Raw genomic sequence first — 24,122 nt, 5'->3', positions numbered from 1 at the left:
CCCCCGCCACTAATCTGCCCGTGCATGCAGCCTCCACCTGCTGAGCCAGCGGAAGCCGTGCTCAGCCAGCCCCAGCCAGCGCCAGGGCTCTGAAACCCACTCTGGCTGCAGAGCCTGTAAGGTGGCAAAGCCTTTGCACCTTGGTCCTGCTGCCGTGGGAAATCCCAACCCTGCTTGGCACCAGGCAGCGAGGAGTCTCCAGGCAGCATCACCTGGCACCAGGAGAGCTGAGCTATCAAGGTAAGGGTAGGGTGCTGGCAGGGAGGTGACCAGAGTAAGCACTGTCCCTGCTGTTCCTTGTTCTGCCGGGCACCAAGGAGAGAGTCTGGTTCCAGCCTCCCCCATTTTGGCGGCTCGGCAGTCCTGCTGCAAGGTCACCCTGCAGCCGGGAGCTTGTTCTGAGCTCTGGAGCCGTCACACACTGAGGGACCCCAAACCAGGGTCCAGAGCTGCAAGGAGAGTTAGGAGCCTGACTCTGGCGCAGGGGGGAGTGAAAGCGGGGAACAGCAGTGGAGGGGTTGGCTGCCGGCACCCTGTCCTCCTTGCCTAGGCAACAGGACAGCACGGCTATGCCCCCCTCCCAGGACAGTAAGGCCAGCCGTCTGTTCCAGGAAGAGGGGAGACACTGGGGAAAAGCCAGAGCACTGGACAGTCCTGTGCCAGAGCTACGGTAGCGGGGCGACCCCAGCAGCCTCCCGCTCATCAGGTGCGGCCAATGCAGCTGGCGGGGGGGAGGGGAGGGCCGGGTCAAAACGGGGTGCGAGGGGTGGGAGCACCGGGCTGCAGTCCGGCGGCCCCGGAGCCGAGGGCTGTCCCAGCCCGCCCGCTCGGTGCCCTTGGCGCGGCGGGAAGCGCTAGGACCCGGCCTGCCGCGGCCGGCACTGCTGGCACCGGGCGCTCCGGGACGGGACCGTACCCTGCAGGCGGCGGCGCCACGGGAAGGAGCCGGCAGCCCCCAGAAAAACGTGTAAGCGACGCGGCGGTGCCCCGGCTGCCTCGGATGCGGGTGGGTTCTGGGGCCAAGCGGGGCCCCCGGCAGCGGTGGCAGCAGCGCTCGGGGAAGTCCGGCAGCCGTCCCGCGGCCGTGCGGAGCGGTCGGGGCTGTGGAGACTGCCGGCTGTCCGACCGGAGCTCCGAGCCCGGCACGCTCGGCCCCGCTCCTTGCCTGCTGGGTGCTGCTGCCTTTCCTTCCCCTCCCTCTACGCGACCGCCGCGGGATCGGCCAGGGAGCCTGTCCCCGGTACACGGGACCACGGGGCAAGAAACGCTTCCCCTTTCGCCATCCCCTGGAACAGACAGCTGCGAACGGTATTTGGTTACCCTGCCCGCGGGAATGTCACCCAAGCACTGGCACGGCTGCCGCTTACTGGCTCCGTCACCTTCCTGTGTCAGTCCCAGCCTTCTCCGAGTGCTAGCTCCCTCCCTGCCCCGCCAGTCACGTGTTCCTGTATGGCCCCGGCGATGCCTGCACCACAGGGAACACCTCCAGCGAGCCCTCCCAGTTCTGGGGGTTCCTGGGGCTGTGCCACCACTCACTTCCATGCCAGAAATCCTTCTACAACCCCATTCGCCTCTCGCAGGCCCTTTGTCCCAGTAGCTGGGCATTCTCCCATGACCCTTTCTATTTGTAGACTGACCACTGGGAGCTTGCCCTCCCCACTTGCACCATTCCCCATGCAGGTCCTTTTTCCCCAGGCGCCATTCCCTGGCTGCCCTCGGTGTGATTTGGCCCAGCGCAGAGGTCCTGGCTGCATTCTGAGTCTAAGGCATGGCCCGAGGCTTGTTTGCACCAGCCTGACCTCGCGTGCAGTCGGGAGAGGTGAAGGTACAGGCAGAGCAGGGTTTGTAGCATGGCCCTTGACCCAAATAAGTCCAAGTCAGTGGTGCCTCTCAAGGTCAGGGCACTGCTCTGCTGCCCCAGTAAAGGTCTTAGTACAAGAGGTGAGAAAACAGGGTCCCCACTGCTGCTTTTTGTCCTTATCCCTCCAGTGTCCTGGTGCTGTCCTGAGAAGGGAGCAGGTGCTGTAGGGGCTGAAATGGATAAGAAAATGTAGGGAGTGACGGAAGCTGGCACCAGCTGTGTGGTAAGAAACAGTGAAATTTATCTGTCATGGTCCTCAGGCTTGTGCAGGGAAGGTGATGGAGGATGTGGTGGAGGAGCACCAGCTGTGCTGCCCTGTTTTCTGCAAGAGGTCCTGCCATTCCCTACCAGGAATGTCCAGAGCATCCCTGAAGGCAAGCTGGAGGTCACTGAGACCAGCAGGATGGGAGATACTGGGCAGCAATGGCCCCATCAGAGCAGGCAGTCCTCTCCTGAGCAACCAGCAACAAGACCCTCCGGGTCTCTCCAGAAAGCTACATTTTTGTGGAGCTCTTTTCCTTCTTGAGAAACCTGCTTTTTTGCTGGGAACCCAGCACCTCCATGACTGCAGATGCAAAGCAGGGCCAGCACCAGCACTGCTGGGTACTGCATAGCAGCTCAGCTCTGCTGCAAAGCTTCCCAACTCTACTATCCTAGGACACAGCACTAGCAAAAGTCAGGTGAGACTTTCCCACCTGCTTGCATCCTCTGGAGATGGCAGATCCTATGTGGAGAGCGGAAAAGATGTGGTTTTTGATGTCTGCAGCTCCTCCCCAGAAGAGGGATTTTTGTTTGGGGATCTTCCCATCGTGAGAAGCCAGCCACCACTGTTGTCTGGCCTGCTTTTGTCATCTGGCTTGCCAGAAAAGAGATTTACTGTGTCTGGGTGTGCTGGTAAACCTACACTGGGCAGCAGTATTAGAAGAGCAGGATGCTTCCCCGGAGATTGAGTCCCTATCAGCTGAGTACATATAGATGTACAGAATAAGTCTGAGTCCCTGGGAGGGTGGTGCCAGGAGCCCCTCTTGTCCCTGAGACATTGCGTGTGTGGCCACAAGGGTGCTTCTGGATGCCTCATAGCCCAGGACAAAGGAGAGAAGCAGGCAAGCTGCCTTTTGAGAAGTAACCTATGCTGAGGAGGTGCACTTCAAGCCTTTTCCCATCCCATCCCTGTGTACCTTGGGGTTCTCAGAGACTTCCTCTGTGGCCTGCAGCTGAGCACCAAGCACAGCCCTACAAGACAGTTACCGTGTTAAGGGTGACTGTCCCAGTCTTCTGTCCTCATGTGATCCATCCTGACCCTGAAATCCTCTTCATAACGCTATCCCTGCCCTTTTGTGCAGTGTTACCTACAGGCAAATTCTGTTTCTTTAAACCACCTTCAAACAAAAAGCTCCTGCTTCTGCCATCAGACTTCCCTGCTTACTCCCAGATTTCCTGGCTCCCACTCATCCCCAGTCCTCCAATGGGTTAACACACAGCAAGCACAAGCCCACGCTTCGGGGTGCCCTGTCCCACTTTGTGCACTTGGCTCCCGGTGCCGTTTATTCCCCCATCTCCCTGCTGCCACTCACTGCCTCCTCATCCTCAGGGTGACCCCAGTGCCCGGGGCCTTGCCTACCCTTCCCTAAACCCCCTTACCGAGGGGTGGCTTGGGACGTCTCCCCACCCTGGAATTCCAGACCCTCTCCCACCAGCCACCAACTCGCCACGCTGCTTCCCCACCCTGGCTCCCGCATTCCGCGGAGCCGCTTAACCCCGCGCCCGGCTAATTCCTTCCCCGTGCGCTCCCCGTGCTCGCGATGACGCCGGGCCGGGCCCGCCGCTGCCGCTGCGCCCCTCGCGGCCGCCAGGGGGCAGCGCCGGCCCGTGCCCCGCCCAGGAGCGGGGGGCGCCGGGCCGGGCCGTCCCCGGAGCCCCTCGGGGCCGGGCAGCTCTGCAGAGGGGGTGGCAGGCCAGTGCCTCCCCGCCGGGGACTGGCGAACTCCGCCGCGCACCCCCGGCAGCGTGGCCGCGGGGCACTGTGAGCTCCCAGCGCCCCTCGTGTGAGGGGTGTAGGACCCCCCGAGAGTTCCCTTCTCCCTGGTGCGTGTTAGAGCATCCTCTGCCCACCGGTGGACACTCGGCTTTGCAGGGGGCTGAGGAAGGGGTGGAGGGCCGTCCCAGTAATGCCCTGGCAGCTGGGCTGGTCATGGGTTTGGCCTGCCCTTCTTTTGATGTCCCATGGTTGTGCTCCACTGGGTGGCCTGGGGGCCTCGTTTCAGCTTGGGAACCTGCAGAAGCATGACTGGCAAGGAGAGGAAATTATGAACGGCTTGTACTGTTGGAAGTTGTGGAAAAGGGCTCTCCTGGAGACTTTCCTGGGGGATGTTTAGGAGCATTCAGCCACAGCTCCGCTGCTTATTTGCCCAAAGGGGAAAGCATGACTGGATGGACTTAGTTTCCAGACAGGATTTAGTCAGCCATGCCAGATATTCACACAGAGTGAAATTCCTCCACACCAGCCAGAAACTGTTGGGCCAGGCACAGACCAGGACTGGCGTGGCTGTGAGAGCTCCTGGACTTGTGTTCGGAGCCCTTGTCTCTGCATGGTCTCCTGCCGTAGTACCCATGGTGCCAGTGACCACAGGGACTGCCCAGGGAGCAGGCTGGGTTGGCATGCTGTTAGGCATCTTGGCCCTGCCCTGCAGGAAGGGCAGACTCTGGCTGCAGCAGACTCCCAGAGAGCTGGAGAGCTAGAGCATGGCCCTGTCTCCTGCCACCAAGGTGCCTTGGGAAGGCTGATGGGGAGCCATTGCTTCAGGCTATTCTCCAGAGCTGGCATTCACTCATCCTACAGAAAGCCACCTTCTGTCTTTTAGATGGTTCTTGGAGACCCTGGGAGTTGCTGGGCACCTTGCTCCACTGGGGTATGGATGGACTTTGTCGAGGGGGGAATGGGACCTCATAGCAGCTGCCACCCTCTTCCTCTTGCCAGGTTCCCTGGTTCCCAGTAGCTCACAGCTCCCCTGTGGTGTTTTACAAGTGTGGCTGAGTGCCAGCCAACTTCTTCCTTAATGGCTGTGCTCCATCCTGGGAGACTGATGATGCCAGCTAAGGAGGAGGATGTGCCTCGGGCACTGCTTCAATGGGCCAAATGACCTTGGCTATAGTGTGGCTCCCTCTGCCAGCTCCAGCTTCAGCCAAGGAGACCTGGAGTGACACCTTTCGGGTGCTTGGAGTGGTCTGTGCCCCAGGGCTACCTTTTCTGAATGCCACAGGGTGTTCCTGCCCACCACTGAGCCAGGGGTTAACCCTGTCTCCTCTGGTACAAATGGGACCTGAACTGTGTGTCTTGAGATTATCCAAGCCTCAGCTTGGGCCCTGGCAGGTACCTGACTGCCTACAGTGAAGTGACATTTCACCCTTGGCTGGTGGCAGCACAGCTGTCATTCAGTAACCAGCACCCAGCAGCTCAGCTGCTAATTTGTGCCATTAGTCAATATTTACTCCCTTAATGCTTGTAGGAGAAAGCAAATGGGCAGCTGGAGCTCAGGAGAGGGCAGCAGCAGTGCAGGGAGGGAGGCAGAGGGATGGGGATGGATGAGGGAGGGATTGCTCGTGGAAGGATTGTACCCAGGAGATGGTGAGGATGGGAGACCCTCAGAGGTGCTTTGGGCAGAGGGGCTTGTGTCCCCCAGCCTGACAGGAGGGAGATGCCCTGTGTCCCAAAGATGCTGCTGCTCCACTGGGGCAGGCTGTCCCCACCTCCAGCAGCCTGAAAGGGGGCTGGAGCTTGACTGGCCCCCACTGTCCATCCCAGGTCCCATGAACCCTGTGGGCACCATAGACCCCTTGCTGAGCTGTGACCAATCAGTGGACAATGGGATTTGTTTCTGCTTGCCCAGCTGGAAAACACCCTGCCGCTGCCACTGGGCTGGAGGCGTGTGGAGGCCCTTCCCTGTCATGTCTCTAGGCCATTTGCTCACCAGGGCTTTGAGTGCTTCAGGGGTAGTGGTATCACCACATTGCATGTCAGTGCTACCAGCCAAAGGGGATGCTTAGCATGGGGAAGTGGTGGGGCTGATTGGCAGCAAGGGCATCCCTCACCCTGCCTTTCCTTGCAGGGTTTCACCCAGGGCTGCTCTGCTGCCCTCAGCCCACTAGCGAAGAAGTCACAAGGCCTGACTTATCCCTGCAGGTCGAGTTGTGCAAGGAAGCAGAGGGACAGCAGGATGCTGGCAATCTGTGTAGCTCCCTGCAAGTGGTGATGTGCCAGCTGGATCTCTGTGCCACAGGCGGCATCCAGGAGGATATTGCAGCTCACTCCTTCCCCACCTCGTCCCAGCAAGGCTCAGGCCATCAGGTGAGCAACATCTCTGCCCTACCATCTCATCCCAAAATACAGGGCAGGGCATCAAGAGCCCAGGGATCACCATCAGGAGTCCTGCAAGCAATGACTGGAGATCTACCACCCCAAAAAGAGTCTGCCAACAGCTCTTCAGACAGGACCCCGCTCCAGGGTCAGTGAGGACCAGCAAGGGAATAGCAAAACTAAAATGATCAGTCCCCCAGCCATTTGCTGACCTCAGCAACAGGCTGAGATGCTTTGTTGAGTATCAAAGCATCCACAATCACTGTAGTCTTGTAATAACTGGATTCCCAGGAGCCTGCAGTAGATTTTTTTTCCCCTACTAATAGATTAATAACCTGCTGGCACTTGACAGAGGTTCAGCATCTTCTGTGTTTCCCTCCATGCAACTGATTAAAAGTTGCCTTTTCCCGCTTTCCCCATACAGCTGCCTTGTCGCACTTGCAGGCAGTTGGATACAGCTGCTAATCTGCTTGCCATTCTATTCCTGGCCTGCCTGCTCTGCCTTTTGGACATACTGGCTCTCTGTTTCTCTGGTCTGTGGAGAACCAAAGGACCAGCACAGAGGCTTTATGAGCTGACCTGCCCATGCTTTCCTCTGGAATGGGGCAGGCAGCAGCCAATGGAGGGAAACACAGTCAGTGTGGGTCATGCTTGTAAAGGGAAGAGTGGTTTTGCAATGAAAAGGAGAACTGGATGGCATGCAGACCCCTGGCCTCAGCTCTGCTGCAGGCTGATGGTCTTGCCATGCCTCAGTTTACCCTGTCCCTAGGACAGGCACATTACAGGGAAAGGGAAATCTCATTGCAGAGGAGGGCTGGTGGGTTAATTAATGTATGGATGCAAAGTGCTTGCAAATCTCCAAGGAAAATGATTGATGTGGGTGCCAAGCGTAAAGGATTCTGGAAGCATTAACTGCCTGCAAATGCTGCCGAGCTCCTCAGGCCCTAAAACTCATATATTGCCCAAAAGGCACCAAAAATATTCCACTAGCTCCTATGGTGCATTACCCACTGCCTGGAATAAATCTCCCATTTTGCTCTTGCTTTCCAAACCAGCTGTTTGTTTGCTTTCCCCTTTTGGATTTCACAGCTTTAGTTAAAGTAGGGAATTGCTACAAGACAGGAGGGGGGAGAAAAAAAGCTGCTTTTGTGAAAGGTTTGGCAGCAAGTATCACTGAACGGAGAGCACTTTGCCTGTTTGTTATGCCTGTTACAAACTAGCTATGAGCAGAGCGTACAAATTGGGCTCCAGGTGACGGCATGCCTGCAGTGCATGTTCGAGTTTTCAGAAAGAAAACTCAAAGGGATGGTGCTGATCCACCAGCATCTTCTGGGAAGCATGTCCATGGAACTCCCAGCCTTATGTAAGGCAGAGGCTTTGCTGGCTTCCTCCCTTGCCTTCTCCCTTTTGCTCTGGGGAGTGCAGCAATCTGCCAACAGCCACAGCGTGTTTTGGCACTGTGCTTCTGCTTTGGGGATGGAGAGGGTGGGAACGCAAGCAAGCCCCCGGGGACCACTCAAGGCTGTGTTTTCTCTTTGCCCAAGTTACATAGGGGAGAAACATCTAGCTCTGTGGGTCATACAGTGGTGGGCCCAGTACCAGTGCTGGGCAAAGCACAGCTGTTTCCATTTCAGGCAGAGACTGTTTTCATAGCTGTTCGCTTTTTCTAGAGGGTTTGTTATTGTACACGCAGAGGTGAAGATGATAACATGAGAGTCACTTGGGAGCAGAGAGTTCTTTGAATACAACACCTTTGCCAAGATGAAGCAAGGCCACTTGGTCTTGCAGCAAGGGTTCGTGTTTGTGAATAATACAAGTTAATGTTTGGGGCAATAAATGAGTTGTTATTGGCTGTGCAATTTGTTACCTTCCCATGCACCATAGAGGAGGTGTCACCCCTCTGAAACTGTATGCTGCCATTGACATTACAAACCCAAGGAACTGCATCGCTCTTGGGAGCAGCCGTGTTCCCTGAGGGGCTGAAGTGCCTCTACAGAGAACAGAACTTTGAGCTAATGTCTCCTGTCCTGCAGCAGCCAGGGCTGGATTTTAAAAGACACTCACTCTATCCCAGACTGAGCCTTCTTCACTCCATAGTGTCTTACTCACTCCAGGCCTTCTGCCTGCACAGGAGAAAACATCGTTGTGTGCTGTCCTGCAAGCTGGTGATGGGTGGGTGCACAGGTCTGTGCAAGGAGGCAGCCAGCAGCCAGTGCTGTGCTGAGGAGCTGGAAGCTGCCTTTCCCTGTGTCTCCCCTTCGGTCTATCTGCTGGCCTCCTGTCTGCCTGCGGTCACCAGTGGCTGGGACCAGCGCTAATGGATTTCAAATCCCCCATCTCCAGTGACAGGCATCTCTACTGAGAGATGTTTGATTCCAGCGATTGGGGGTGTGGCTGTGCAGACACGACCAGAGCTGCAAATTAGAGAACATTTAATCCTGTACTTTGGTGATGGTAAGTGCTATGCACCCTGCTGCTGAAAGCCTGGGGTGAGGCAGGGGCTACACCTGCCCTGTCCTGAAGGAGAAACTTCCTGGAATATCCATTCAAAGGTAAATTCTATGGTGTTTCTCCTCCTGATGGGGTCTGAGCTTATAATAGTTGTGGCTGAGAGCCTTGTCTTGGCTTCTAAAAGTGTCCGTTTGAGTGGGCAGCACCAGTCTGGACCCTGTGCTCAAGTTCCTGGGGGAATTGGTTCTCACAGCTTTTAGTCTGTGCTAAAGTTGGAGCTTTTTTAGAAAAATAAAATTGTAAAGATGCTCAAATTTTATCTCATGCTGCTGAGCAGCAAGTGTGGGTATCACAAGGAGAAACATGGCATCCAAGCTGCTGTGGGATCCATGTTCCAGGGACTACCAAAGGGGCTTGTGGGGCTCTGTGGGTGACAAAATGGCATATCTCAAAGAGGGAGAGGGAAGGTAGTGTCTGTGTTGCAGCTTACCCAGAAGACCTTCCAGATCAGAATGGCTTACAGAAAGGGGGCTGAGGAAAGGCAGGCCAAAGGCTTGGATCTGTCATTGCCTGGAAGATGCAGCCTGAGAGCTTTAATTGGAGATGAGAGCTTTTAAATTTAATTTGATCTGATATAGATCTTAAATTTAAGAAAAGAGCCTCCTGTCTTACTATCTGGCAGCACTGTCTGCTGCTCTCCTCATGTTGTTAGTGTACCCTACTATCTGACCCCAGAAGCCCATAACCATGACGAATATCTAGGGCCAGTGCAGAGGGAGAGATCTAGCTCTAAATTATGGCTCTAAATGGAGTGTGAACTGGCCCCTAGTTTGATAGGTTCCTCACTTGTCGCCCATGCTGCATTCTAGGAGGCTGCTAGTGAGGTCAGTGAAGAGGTCTTTTCCTCAGGGTGACACTGCAGTGTCATTGTTGCAGATTAGAAAGCACCTGTAGCTGTCCCAGCCCTGTTATCACTGTCTTTTTCTTGGGCTTTGAGGACTTTTGCTTACGTGGCAATGTTTTGTAGGTCTGTCTTGAAACACAAGCTTGGTGCTTGGATTCTGCAGGAAGATGTGTGTTAGAGATCATCTTGCTGAGAGAGCGTGAGAATGAGAATCTGCCAGAGCTTTTGGGGGTGTTTTAACTTCTGGTTTTAATTTCTAACCCAAACTGATCACCATCTGCAGAGAATTTTCTGAGGCTGTTTATTAATGGAACAGATGTTTTAATGGTCAAAGCTGCTGCAGGGAGTTTCTTGTGCCACTGCCTGTGCCTGCAGAGTACAGTGTATGGAGAAAGCCAGGAGGGCCCTGTTTTCCTTTAAACACCTAGCTACATAAAAAAATATTTCTGTGACTGTTTAACCACAGGGATATAAGGTTAAATTCAGGTGCACTCCCCCTTGCTGGGGGCCAAAGTACCTGAGGATTCCTCCACGTTTGCACTTCAGCTGAGCAACAGGCTTTTATCACAGCGGAGCAGATATCAATTCTGGAGAGATAGGAAGCTGGAGGTGGCAGCTGGAAAAAACTAGTCTTAGAGTTTGTGCCTGCCCTTTGGATACTGAATACAGACTGTACTTATATCCTCCGATTACAGGGGAATCACTAAGCTTCACAGGGCTCTGCACATTGCCTGCCATCCTGGGTAGCACCACCACGAATACACAGTGCAAAAAGATGTCTTTAATCCTCTCTGTGATTTACAGAATCAGAATGGTTTGGGTTGAAAGGGACCTTAAGGATCATTAAGGGATGACATAGGCAGGGATGACAGCCACTAGTTCACTAACTCAAGAAAGTTTTTTATATATATATTTATATATATGTGTGTGTGTGTATGTGTGTATACACATGCATATGTACATTTGTGTGTACATCCATGTATATATATATATATATTACACTCTTATGTGGTGACTGCCGGCAGAGTGTTTTTGCCTGAATTAGAATGCAGCAGGGGGGACAAGAGAGGAACCTATCAAACTAGGGGCCAGTTCACACTCCATTGAGAGCCATAATTTAATGCATAGCTCCCTTTAGAGCTATAATATCTGCTAATGGACATGGACATAAATGGGAACCCGGCGCTGGGTGCGGCTCCGGCTTTAGGGCTTGCTTTGCTTTCCTTCCCCCAAGAAGTAGGCGGCCCGGGGGCCGGGGGGGTTTCCCGCCAGATGCGGAGCCTGGAGATGCGGTAGGCGCGGAAATGGGGGGAGCCAGGGGCAGGCGGACCCGGGGAAGGGACGGCGACAGGACGCGGGGCGGCGCGGAGAGCGCGGCGCAGGTGGGTTCGCCCCGAGGTGCGCACGGCTGCCCGCGGAGGGGTGGCAGCTCCTCTTACCCCTTTTCTGCCGGGGGACGCGAAACCGGCGGGAAGCGGGAAAATCCGCCGCCTCTCCAACGCGGGAACCGCGTGGCACTGAAGGCGGCAAGAGGCGGAGTTTAGAGAGCGGGACGGAGGCGGCGGGTTCCCATCCGCACCGGGGAGAGAAGGAGCCCGAGCCGGCAGGCAGCGGTGGGCGCTCGCGTTCGAGGTACTGGCTCAAAGTCGCCGAGCTTTTGGCCACCCCGGCTCCTTCCGAAGCTCCGCGCGGCGTTTCAAAGCTGCCGGGAGCGTGGGGAACCCCCAGAGGGAGCCGTGGGATACCCCAAGCTCAGAATTCGGCGCCACAGCGCGGGGAGGGGCGGCGTGCGAGTCGCGGCTTGGGGGACCGGGCGGCGGGGGTGTGAGGCATAGATGCTGCTTTTCGGGGGCGGGGGGGGGGGAGTGGTCTTCCTTACTACCTGCACGGCAACTATAATTCCACTTTCGTAGTTACTGCCGGGGGGAGAGCGTGTGGTTTTGGGGATGCGAAGTGGAGCGGCCAGCACGTGGCTCTGGGGGTGCAAAGCTCAGTGATGCTCTGCTACCTGGGATGCAGGACTTTACCGAGGGGTTTGTGCCGCGGTCCTCCGGCTGCAGAGGTGGACATCCCTGCCGAGCAGTGGCGCGTGTGTACGGCAGTGTCTGCCGGCATGCCTCAGCTGGCGGGTGTGGTGGGGACCCGCTGGCAGGTGCGTGGGCAGGGTGCCATGTGCTGCTCTGCGAGAAGTGCGGCAGAGCCCCCTTGGCTGGCAGAAAAACAGCTGGGTCGGGGTTGCTCCAGGTCCTGCTTAAGAAAATGCTCCCAGCTGGCTGTGGGATGTTGATGATTTCAGTGAGCGTTTCTTTCCATTCCTGAGTAAACCGTCAGCGTTAATGGACAGCCTGGTCCAGGCAGAAGTGCCAAGAGCTCCTGCAGAGCCCTTTTGTGCTGTCCTCCTTACCCCTGTAGTTAAATCTGAGCCTTGCACCCCTGCTAGATGCAAATACTGCCAGACCAACACAGTCCTTGCCTGTACTCTCCAGCACTCCCATCCGCCTCTCAGGAATGGGCTGTGGAATTGCAGACTGTGTGGGAAGGCAATACCGGCTAAGCCCTTGAGCTGTGGGATCACACACAAGTAAAGTCTGTGTCCTTGATCCCAGGGCTAGGGGCTGCAGGAGGAATTTGTGCAGCTGTTTGCCACAGCTGGATGCACTTTCTGAAACAGAAAACAGCCCAATGGCCCCCCAGTTGCCTGTTGTGAGCAGATAGAGTTGAGGGACTTCTGTGAGTGCCGACATGAGAAATCCCACTCTCCTTCTGCACTGCATCCCACCTTAGTGGCATTGTTTCCACTTACCAGCACCTGCAAGCTGCTGGACAGCCTTAGGCTCCCTCGAGCCTACCTTCTCTACAAAGCTATCTCAGGATGTGACTGTGCAGGGATGTTTTTCCTTCGGTTCACTGGTTGTTTTCATGCAGCTCATGGGCCATTGATAGTGTCAGTCCAGTGCTGGCACCACACATATGCCCTCCAAAGCACTCCTGCTCCTGCCATTGTTTTTTGCTCCTGGAAAAGACAGGTAGGCTCGCTCTTTGGCTCACCAAAAAGATTTTCACAGAACAAAGGCACTTTCTTTTTGGGACCAAGGGCTGTAACATCAGCCCCAGAAGATGCTTTGCAGGATGACTTGTCCCTCCACAATTAGTGCAGACAAGAGGTGGAGGCTGTACCAGATACCTGGAGTGAGAAGGCTGAAGAAATTCACTTCAGCTTAAATCAGCAGATGTGTCACCAGCACACAGGGCAGTATGGCACCTCCATCCTGTAGTTGTCCCTCTGCTCCATTCCTCCCCAAGCTGCATAATTAACTACTGGCATCAATTCCCCTGCATGGCATCCCTGCTCTCATTATCTTGGGCTGGGAGGTGTTAATGAGCCTCTTCCTCTTTGAAGATGAGCCATGGGCTTTGTTGTTGCCCTGGCTTGACCTGTGTTATTCCTTGTTGTGGTATGGGTGTAAGCCAGGTTGCAGAGGACAAAGCACCCATTCACCCACTCCCATGCTGCACCTTCTTCACTGCCTAGCTTCATTCCCTGTTCTCCTGGCAGAGGCAGGCAGGGCTTAGGGACCAGCCCATTTGGTTAGAGGGAGCCCAGGATCACCTGTGCCCTGTCCAAATGGGAAGGCACCAGCCACTGACTTTAGGAAGCCAGCAAACAGCTTCTGGTGGTTTCCATGGGATACATGTAAATCTTGGTTGTTTTTGTTCAGTGTAACGTCCAGGACCTTGGCAAGTGTTACGGAAGCTGCAAGGCCTGCTCTCATCCACTGAATTCTGTTTGTTTGCCAGCACTGTACTGACCCCACAGTGTAAACCTTGCTTACCTCCCTGTGCCTTCATGAGCCTTCCCAACATCAAGAGCTCTGTCCTGAGACCCCTGCCAGCCCTGCACCACACTGCTTGGGGCTGCAGGACTGTCAGTTCTCAGTCTCATCTCCATGCTAACTTATACAGCTGCTAACAAGATGAGACCCAAAGCACTACACAAAAGGAGCTACAAGCATTTGCAACTGGGAAGGAGTCAGGGTTTTACCAGCCACACAGCTATTTTTATTTGATTGAGCAGTCCTATGAAGACTAATTACTTCTTAGGTTAAGAGTGTGCAAGATGTGGGATGGGGAAAGAAGTGTGCAGATTAGGGGGAGAGGCTGGGTAGGTTTGGTTACATCGGGGTGTGTGGTCTGGAGAGTCTCAGTGCTCCAGCTGAGGCTGCAGCACAGTACTGCATCCCATCTCCCACTCCAGATTCTGTGGACCTAGGACCTAGCTGGGGGGGTTGCACATGGGCTCTGGGGTCCCCATGTGGGAGAGGAGCTGTGATGCTGCATGAGGAATGCATCTGAGGATTGTTGTTCCCATGAGACAAGGGAAGCTGTTGTGTAGGAATAACGCTAATAAGTCCTTTGTAATTTCATTGCTGATGGCAGTGGTCTGAAAAACATCACTGTTGAAACCTTTTGGTCCTGCTCTGGCTTGGAGCAGGCTTCTTCCTGGTCTCACTAGTGTCCAAGGAAGGGGAAGCTCAAAGCTCTCTGTGTGTGGTTGTCATGCACTAACTGCGACACAAATCGGTGTCAGTGCTCAAGGTACTCTTCCAACCTCTTGGTAAAGCCATAGGTGAGCACAGTCAGGCTTCATCTCCAGGAGACCAACTTTTCATGGGGCCAAAAGGGAGCAGAGACCTATTGCCTGCCTGGTGGCTCGTGCAGAAGCTGTCAGCAGGAAGTCAGGCAGATTTCCGCAGAGCCTTCTTGCTTCTTCCCACCATACGACTGCCAGTGAGACTTGCTTTACTTCATTTCCTTTAGGACTAGACTGGTAGGAAGGCACCTTGCTGTGAAATTTCCAGCTGGAAATTCATGAGTGAGCAGACAGGAAGCTGCAGAGGGAGGAGGTAGGCAGGGGCTGAAGGTGAAGAGCAGGGCTGGGAGGGATGTGACTAGAGGGTTGTGTCATCAGCCGCACTGTGCCAAGGAAAAGCCATCAACCTGAAAGTGTATCTGTGTCCCTAGACTGACACTGAAGTGGCTCCAGCCACCTGAAAAGGTGCTGGGGAGAAGGGTGTCCTGCCTGGGTTGCCCTGCTTGGTGTCTCTTTTGCTGCCCAAGCTGTGGCTCCAAATAAGGTCCTCATCCCTGCCTGGTTCATTTTGCCCAACACGTCCAACCACAGACACAGTTTACACCCGTGGCTGAGGGCTTGTTCACCTGGCTCAAACCTGTGAGAGCTTCGGAGTTTTGCTAGACTTTTTGTTAACGGTCATGGTAAACCCTCATGAGAGAAACTCCCCTGTTTTAAGCTTGGGGATAACCCTTGGAGAATAGCCAGGGAGGCAGGAGGGACTGGTGACAAATGTGTCTTCTCGGTCCTGCCCAAGGCTCAGAGTTGAAGGAGGTGCCAGCCTCATCTGCCTTGCCTGCTCTGCCCGTGACAGGCATTGTAATTTCCCGGCCTTAGGACCAAGTTGGAGGCAGTTCCAGTTTTTTATCTTCCCTCAGTGCTATACTCTCAGCTCCCTGATGGTATTTGCTCTGGACTGGACTTTAGCCCCCACAGGGAGCCCACTGCTTCAGGATGCACACACTGCATGGTGCTTTCTTCCCATCAGGGTTTGTAGGTGCTGGGCTGTGGCTGAGGATGGTAGGGTTGGGTGGGTCTTCATGGCTTCCCGGCAAGAACAGGAGTGTTATCCATTAACCACAGGAGGAGACAGACCAATGGCAACACAGCCAAGCTATTATGGAGTGATCCACCCTACCCTGCAGCTTCTCCTTCCCGTCTTTACACCCACTCCTTGTGGCAACACAAGGCTGTCGTGTCTGTGTGGTGAACCACATCAGGACATTGATCTGCCAGCATGTCCCTGAATAGGGCTGGAGGCAGTGGCTACAGGGTGCCCACATAATATGGGTCAGAATCCATGCCTTGCAGGGGGATGAGGAAGGTGCTGAAGAGCATTGCACTCCCCTGCCTGGGCTCTGCAGCTGGGCTTGCTCCAAAAGTGGAGCCTTTGATCAGAAACAAAACCTAGCATCAGCAAATTGCCTGGCAATCAATACTCAACACACAAATCTGATGTCCGTCCCTTCCTTCCCTGTGGCTGTGTAGATGCAGTGTGTCAGAAGGGACTGCTTCAGCAAGGCTCAGGCCCTGGGCTCCCTATCACCTGGCATCACTGTTGAAGTACATCAGCATCTACCTAGGCAAGCCCTGACAGGACACCTTGTCAGATGGCCAGCTCGCCTCAGGAGGAGGCTGCTGTAACCTTGGGTTTCCCAGTAGGGTGTCTAGAGATGCCTTCATCTCCTCTGCTCCCTACATTAATCTGGGAGTCTGAAAGGCTGCTGAAACCTGCCAGCCAATGGCTGCAAAGTGCCATTTCCACAAGAGTGGAGCACTTGGTGGCTTTCATCCAGAGTTTTCTGTGCTTCCCTGAGACATCCAGAGGATGCTCAGAGTGCCAGAGAAGCTGCAATATCATGGCTTTTTGCATGGATGTAGCAGCACAGGCTGGGATTTGAAGGGGATGTGGAGAGGATTGCTCTTTCCCAGCTTGTGGCTGGGCTTATTATTGTTGGCTGTGTGTGAGATTCTGTTTTGATGGCATTTGGGCAGATACAGTGGTCCCCACCTCCTGTTTGCTCTCCCTGCCTGATCCTACTTGCATAAAGATTTTCCTGTTTGCCACTGTTTAGCCAAGGCCAGTGCCAAGAGTGGGAGGTTTGGGCTGTGACTTATTTGCTCCGAAGGAGGTGTCTGCCTCAAGTCTTGCTTTGGCTTCTCCTGCAAGATCTCAGTCCTGCCAGGCTGTTTGGGGAAGCTGAGTGATTCATGGTAGAAGATGCCAGAGATGGTGCCCTGTGTATTTGCTCCAGCTCCTTTGCTTGCACCACATCGCTAACAGCATGCTGCCTCCTTAGCTTTCCTCTCGGCCCACAGATCATGTGTTGCCCACACAACTCTTCTCTGTCTGCCACAGAGCAGGAATATGTCAAACCCACCTCTCGGCAGGCAGATCTTCCCTCCTGGGAAATGTGGAGGCATAGTTGGCTCCTCGAGTCTCTTCAACTCCTGGGACTTCTGGGGATGGCTTTATCCCACTCTTTGGAAATGGCTGCAGCTTTGGAAGTGAGCAGATTTGGCACAAGCAGACACAGACAGGGCATCCATCCCTTCTCCTTCTTTTTGTTTCTTGGGATTGTGGGGTGCCTCTTGGCTGAGACAAAGTGGGTTTTTGAGGTGAAGGGGTGATAGACACTCCCTGTCTCTTGTAGCAGACCTACTGTGAAATAACTGCATTTAGCATCTGAAGCCAGTCTGGGATTTGCAAAATGCTATGGCTGTCCGGGCAGTGAGCAGGATATTGGCAGGACAGGTGTCTGACAGACAGACTGCACAGGACCCCGAGAAACCTGCTTCTGTGCTCACCATCCCCTTTCTCAGTAGGGCTGAGACATTTAATGCCAAAAGCAGCGGTCAGCCAGGGCCCCTATTCTGAGCTGGTCTACAAGCAAAAGGCCCCTTTGGTCTGTGTGGACCCAAAATAGCCCATGTATTTCTGTCCTGGCCACTGGGACATGCAGAAGGCAGAGCCAACCTTCACTCACCACAGGCCAGTGGTGGCTGGCTCCTCCATGTCTGTCCCATCCTCTGCCAAGGGGGCTGCTGCTCAGTGAGGAGGAATTTCCTCTCCAAATTTTGGAAGGTGGGGAGATGGCGACACCAAGGGAAGATTGTTTTGTTCTGGCTCTGGTTTCATTTCTCTGTCCTCCACTAAATTGGAAACAGCTGTGCAGCCCAGATCAGCCTCCAAAAAACTGCTGAGGGGGAGCTAAATGATCTCTGCTCCTGGGCCAGTACCCCAAACAGGACTTGCAGCCTTCTGCTGGGCTATCCAGGTGCAATGGCAAGGCTCACTTTGTCCAGCCCTGGGGATGCTCTTCCACCTTCTCGGGGGACAGCACTTCAGCAGCTCCCACTGGGTTTGTGCAGCTCTTGCCTCCTGAGGGTCCTGCCAGCTCTGCACCTTTGAATCTGGCTCCACAGGGACAGCCTCTCTCTTGGGAGGTGGAGGTGCCATGGGATGCAGGAGGTGGCAGTGGGCAGGGGATTGCTTCAGGACTGTTGTTTGGCTGCCAGCTTTTCCTGCTCTTCTAGAAGCATCCCTGTTTTCGGGACAAGTGAGTGAGGGCTCAGACTCTCCTTGGGGAAAGGAGTTCCTGTATAAGTGCAGGGTGGCATTTGGGGTAGGAAAGTAGTTGAGCTGAGCCCTCCAAGCCCCTTCTGCCTTGCCCCTCACATCAGGACTGTTTTGAGAACCTCTCAAATGGAATGTAAGCTGTCCCCATCCTTCTCCTCCAGACCTTCACTGCAAGTTTCTCCATGCTCAGCTCCCTTATGTTGTTCCTGGCCTGACTTCTTCCTGGGTCTGCCAGCTCTGAGCTCAGTCCTGGAGCCAGGAACATGAAGCAATGAAGGAGGAATCATCTCTACATCCCAGCACCCTGGGGGGTGCCAGATGGCCTCCTGCAGTCCTGCTTTTCCCCTCTGGTACTGCTCCCAAAGCAGTGACCTTGGGGTAGCCATGTGTTGTTGGTAAATATAGCCCTACCAAGCCCAGGAGATGGAAGGCTATGGAAAAATTAATTTTACCCCTCTTTCATTCCTCAGCTGTGGGATCCTGTCCCCTGGGTTTCCTCCCACACATTCAGTGAGTCCTTCAGACATTTCTGGCTAAGAACTGTTTTGCTCTCATCTTGTTTTGCTTTGGGTTCTCACCTTTGCTCCCCTCAGCTGCACACAGGAGGGGAAAGTGGGACATGGTCCTATAGGCTCAGCCCATCCCTCTGCCCTGCTTTAGCTGCTGCCCGAGGTGTGGCCAAACAAGATACCATGGTGCAGACAAAGACAGGGATTCCCCTTGAGCAAACATGAATGCAGGGACGGGGAATGCTGCTAATGCAGAAGAGCACATTTTACTAATGCAAAAGAGCCACATCCCAAGGGGTCTTACCTAAGTGCTGTCCCAGTCCACCAGGGAGCAATCCCTCCTCCCACCTGATTGGGTGTAAATAAGGACCCGCCTGTGTGATAGCCAGACAGTAGGCAGGCAAGAGCTATAACTATGCCTTGTGTTGTGTATGGTTGGGATTGCCTTTGTCCTCTGTGCATGGCTGCCCCGTCATGTGGTCGCCTGTGCCACTACTGCATCAAGACCCAGGCTCCTCCATGCAAGGAGGACCTGCTTCCAGCTCAGGGCTGCCTCTGGCTGCTCCTTGTGCTCCCAGCTGAATTTTACATTAATGATTTCTGGTTGTTCTCCCCAGGTGTCCTGTAAGGTTTTCTCCATTTGGAAGCAGAAACATGGTTTCCTGCCATTGTGCTTCTTCCTGCTGCAGTCCCTAGAACGATTCCAGGGAAGTACCCCTTCCTGCAGCATTTCCCCTCCCCGTTACCCTTGGGCAGCACCTCCATTGGCCATCCTGGCACCCCTGAGGACTTGGACCAGCCCTGCAGACATGGGCTGTAAGGGTCTGCTGGCTGCAGAGGACTGCTGGACAAGGATGAAGGTCTGGGGCAAGGCATCCCCAGGCTCTCCCCAAACCTATGGTGGGCCCTCAAGAAGTCATGGTCAGGTGTCATGAGCTGCACATACCCATGTGCCCATGCCCCTCCCCACCTCCTTGCAGCTCCTGGAGGTGCCAAAAGCTGTCTGGAAGCACCATCCAGGTCCTGGATATGGTTTCTGCCTTAGCTTGGAGGCTTCTGCAGCTGCACTGAGTGAAGCCCTGAGCAAATCCCTCCCTCTGCCCTTGGGAGAAAGGGTTTTTATTTTTCTAAATTTCCAACAAATGGAGACTGAAGCTAGCCCTGGAAAAACAAGTCTCCTTCCACAGCCTCCCAAGAAGCAGGTTAGGGTTGTGGCTTGGAGGGGACAGTCTTTTCCCTGGGGAGAGCAGCTTAAGCGGGTGCCATCAGAGAAACCAGATTCTTGGAAGAATCCTGTTTCTGCAAACAGTCTCCTGAGATCAGCTTATCTCTCCTCCTCTGATGCCTGCTCATAAATGACGTTCCCCGTTCCCCCCCCTGCTCCTGCCCTCCACCAGGCACTTGTATCTCCTCCTGCATCCCCAAACCACCAGCCGTGGAGCAGACAACAGCTCAAATATTTGTGGGGCTTTTCCTACCTCTCCCAAGGCTGCATTGTCCCTGCATCGTCCTGTGGCCTGAAGTGACAAGGAGCAAGGGAACTGGGACCACCCTGCCTTTCTGGTAAGCTTGTTGCTGTGACACTGCAATGTCCCTCTGCAGCGTTTAATAGGATGCTGGGCAGGAGCACCCATCTCTGCTTCTGGGGGTTTTTCTCTGGCCCGGGACCAGATTGTACCTGGGCTTGGGCACTTGCCATGTGCTGAGGAGAGAGGTGTGAGGGTTTCATTGTGGGGGTGCCATTGATGGCATTTGACCAGTAACAGTCAGGTCTGGGAACCCACTTAGCTGCCCCACTGAATAGGTGGATGTCCAGGGCTTCCTGGGACTCAGTAATGGGTGGGATAGTCCCAGCTTTGCCATCTAGGGTAGTTTTAAGGCTGGCTCTGCCCTGTCCTCTGCCCTCTACCTGGTGGGAAGCCCTTCAGGTACAGTACTGAAGTCCCACCAGGCCCTGGGGAATTTGGTGCCCAGCTGGATCGCTTCACCTGCCTGAGGCAAGGGCCCCCTTGGTGCCTCTCAGGGCTCCTTGAACTCTCCAGATAAGGGACTTCGTAGCCAGTTGGTCTACGCAGTTCAAAACACACCAGGGCTGAATGCTCCCCCTGCACCACCCGGCATCAGAGATAACGTCAAGTGCTGGGAGCAGGGTCAGTATTCACAGCTGCTGCTTTGTGAGGAATTTGTGCTGGCTGGTAGTGCTTTAAAGATAGCGCTTTAGAGGTGCCTTTCGTCTATGACAAAAGAGACTCCTTTTGTCTATGGAGGAGTGGAGGGAAGTGAGGTAAAACAGATCAGAAACATTGCCCAGAGACCCTCATTCTGGGGGGTAAGGATGCTTCACAGACCACCTTGTAATTTTTTTTTTTTCTGCTGGCTGAGCCCTGGCAAAGCAGAGAACTTTGTCTGCAGGCAGCAAGTCAAGGGAGCAGGCAGAAATACCTGCTCCCTCCTGCTCCCCTGCTAAGCTCTCTCCTCAGGATGCAGGCATGGAGCAGGGCTGGAAGAGCAGATGGCATCACAAGGCTGTTTACTGAGAGGCAGAGAGGAGAAGAAGAAGAATAGGAAGTGCTATCAGCTTGCTGACATAAACTACTCACAAAGCACCCCAGACTAGGAAACCTGCTACAGGACGTTGAAGGGATGAAGGATCAGAGGAAGAGACACCATAGCAGAAAAGACAGATGAAGCTTTTACCTCTCTGTTAGCTCTACCAAAGCCTGAGCAGTTTCTTCCACCTTCCTTTGGGGAGCTCCTCAAAGCATCTGTTAGAAAGCAAAGGTAAACAGCAACAAATATCTTGGGTTCCCCAGAAGGAAAGGGAGGGTGAAGCAGCTGGTTGTGACATTTGGCCTCTATTGTCATTCATTCGCAGCTGCTCCAGCCCCCAAGGACTGGGAGGAGGGAAAGATACCACCTTTTCTAAGAAGGGCTGAAGAAACTTCAGGGAAAAGCCGACTGCTGAATCTGCTGCTGTCTGTGCAGGGACAGGGCCTGTGGGCATGTGGGGGGGCTCCTGTGGAGGGGCCCCCACCATTGAAGCAGCACTTCCTAGGGAGTCTGGGCTCAGAGTGCCCACACTGCTTCCCCTAAAAAATTCCAGTCAGCTTTCAGACCAGTTTTTAAAGGAACTTGCTGGTCAACAGGGAAAGTCCTTACTTGGCTCCATAATTAGTATGAAAACAGGAAAGAGGGTGTAGGAGTCAGCAGTCCGTTTTTGCTGTGAAAAGAGATCTTTGTATCTGTCACATGTTTTTTCAACACATTCATGAGTGACCTGGAAAAGAGAATAAGATGACAGGGCTTTGCTGAGGTGATTGGATTACTCAGGTTCATGGGGACAAGTGCCATCTAGGAGGAGTGCTGACAATCATTACAACATCAGGCAACTGAAATTCAGTTTAGATAAATATCAAGTCACAGACAACGGGGGAAGGGAAGAAGCCCCAGATCCACAAACAAGATTATGCACTGAGACAGCCATGAGCCAGCCATTCACAGAAAGGCCTGGGGCTATTTCAGATATGAAAACACACACTGTAATCTTTCCCAGTTACAAAGCAGAAAGCCTTGTGCCACTCTTCAAATTATTGTCTCACCCCCACACAAGTCCCTGTGTGCCCCCAGCACCAGCATCTCTGGAAGGATCAAGAGGAGCCAGGGAAGATTTGGAGAAAAGCAACAAGGAGGACTGAAGGCATGGAGCCATGCCTGAATGACTAAGTGAGCTAAAATTTCTGTTTGGAAAATGTGCTGTTGGGTGGATACAATCTAGGCCTGTAAAGCAGCCACTCCAATGTTCATCTACCCTTTGACGCTGAAGGCAAAGGAACCCTGGTGAGGCCCTGCATGTGGGGAGAGCTGCTGCCCCCTTTCAGAAGCTTCTGAGTTGAAGTGGGAAGCAGGATTTCACAGAAGTGAAACCCACCATGGCTACAAAACACAAACATCATCTCCCTTCCAGCTTGGAGGCTGAGGGAACAGTTGGGCAGTTAGTGCCCATTTACTGTGCCACATTTACTCTTTCCTAGCATCTGCTTTTGTCCTCTGATGGAGACCAGCCTTTGAGCTGGACCAGCCTCTGCTTTGCCTCAAGGCACCTGCCTACCTTTGTTTTGGGAGGACTTGTTTTTGTCTCAGCACTGCAGCAGTGGTGCACAACAGTGCACTCTCATCCGTCTTGTGAAATACAAGCGTGTGTCCTCAAGCTGGTGGCTGAAGGTGGAGATGGAATTCCCTGCACCCAGCACAAGGTAGGATGATCCGCAAGCAGCATGGTCAGAGTTCAGGCACGCATATGAAATATCATGAAACAGGCAGTCTCTTAAGTGTTTCCTATCTTCCAGCTGAGTCATGGCCACCAAGGTTTCATGTGACTTGCATACCTGTGCTAGGCTTGTTCCATACCTGCAGATAAACCTTGAAGGGCCCCTGGATCAGCCTTCTTGACTGGAGAACTCTGGTGTCACCCAGTGGGCAAGAGGACATAGGGAATGGGGTGAAAGGCTGGTGAGGCAACTGGTCCTGTCCCATCTTGGCCATGCTTGGAGGAAGTACTGGCATCCTTGCAAAGAGATCCCCTAACAAGTAGTGTCAGGAGGACATGAGGTGCTTGCCAGTAATCTGCTGTCAATCCCTTGTCTATGGACTGCCAGGACACTTCTACACTTGGTGTGGTGTAAACGGCTTTTCTTTTAAAAGCTGGTGTTTCTGGGTGTAATTCCATGGTGCCATAGCATGCCTACATAGCACCAGGGAGCGGCTCAAATGAGAAACAAAGCATTCACTGTGCTCACCCTCGGCGAAGGCAACAGAAGCAGAGGAAAAGGTGATGTGGGGAAAGGGAATAAGGAAGTGTCCAAAGCCAGGTGACAAACAGCTGCCTGCAGGTGTGGCTGTCCTGCAGTGCTGGTTTTTCCACAGAGGTTATGCAGCTGGTGACAGCTGGCCCTGCTGTCACTTTCCAGGGCTTGGCTGACAATGGGGCTGCACATGACCACCAAGGGTGTCACTTACCATCTGCCACAGCCTTTGTGTGTCATGAATGAGCAATTAAAATTTTGCCATCTCTTGTTTGTACCTGCTCAAATGTTCTAGCTTATGGTTTGTTAAGCCCACTCTTTGTGATCTTGTTTCTTCTGCTTACACATCATTTCCATGGGGTTAAGACAGACTGCTCTGTGCCCAGGAACAAAACCGATATCCTTGGGCCAGGATCCCACATTGCTCCTCCTTTTCTGTGTCCGTCAGGATGTGCAGCCACCAACCTGGTGGCTGGGCTAAACACCAGCAGACTGCTGCGGTGGGGGGAGTGGTTGAAGCTGTGCTGTGCCTGCTGGAAGAGTGGCATCTGTTCCCATGTCCCATCGGGTAGGGCAGCTCTCCCCAAGTGGGAGCACGGTTGCCACCTGTTGCTGGTGTTGGTTCATGTAACCTTTTCTGTTTGTTATAGGGTTCTCTGTAACAGCCAGCAGCTGGAAGTATTTCCTGCTGTAATGACTGCTGCCCTTGGCAGGCACTGTGTCTTTGGAAAAAATTAGGAAGCATTTAGCAAAGTGAGACAGAAAACAAACAGAGCAGGCAGGAGACTGCGGCCGGGCAGTGCCTGCCAAGGAGGCTGGGCTCCTGACACAGGGATGCAGGCATTCTCCAGATGGAAGCAGGAGGCAGTGGGAAAGCAGCATGGCGGAGCGCCCTGCCCCAGCACCCCCAGAGTCCTACTCCCGACCCCCCGCCTTCTCCCTAACATCCTTGCCTCCTGCCATCTCCTTCTCAGCACCTTTCTGTTCTTCCCTTCCCTGGATGGTTGGGCAGCAGGACCTGGGCTGTGTGC

At 54.1% G+C, this 24,122-nt stretch overlaps 1 protein-coding gene across 6 annotated transcripts in view; it reads left to right on the top strand.

The window, feature by feature from the left end:
- The first annotated feature begins 141 nt into the window (after positions 1–141).
- The window catches only part of SLC29A1 (solute carrier family 29 member 1 (Augustine blood group)), a 33,445-nt gene continuing 9,464 nt past the window's right edge, over positions 142–24,122 (top strand). Inside the window, exons 1-3 of one of the 6 annotated variants that reach the window (XM_015620989.3) lie at positions 19,664–19,852; positions 20,770–21,070; positions 21,165–22,542. The gene's annotated coding sequence lies outside the window, so the exon portion shown is untranslated. Of the gene's footprint in view, positions 241–6,041; positions 6,207–10,933; positions 10,953–11,023; positions 11,203–19,662; positions 19,853–20,671; positions 21,071–21,164; positions 22,543–24,122 lie in introns of those variants that run through there. The other 5 variants (XM_015620990.2, XM_033512590.1, XM_015620995.3 and 2 more) reach the window with 5 other exon arrangements.

Source organism: Parus major, chromosome 3 (assembly GCF_001522545.3).
Source record: "Parus major isolate Abel chromosome 3, Parus_major1.1, whole genome shotgun sequence".
Taxonomy (NCBI): domain Eukaryota; kingdom Metazoa; phylum Chordata; class Aves; order Passeriformes; family Paridae; genus Parus; species Parus major.
The sequence above is the reverse complement of the archived record's forward strand: the minus strand, read 5'-3'. Positions and strand labels throughout refer to the sequence as shown.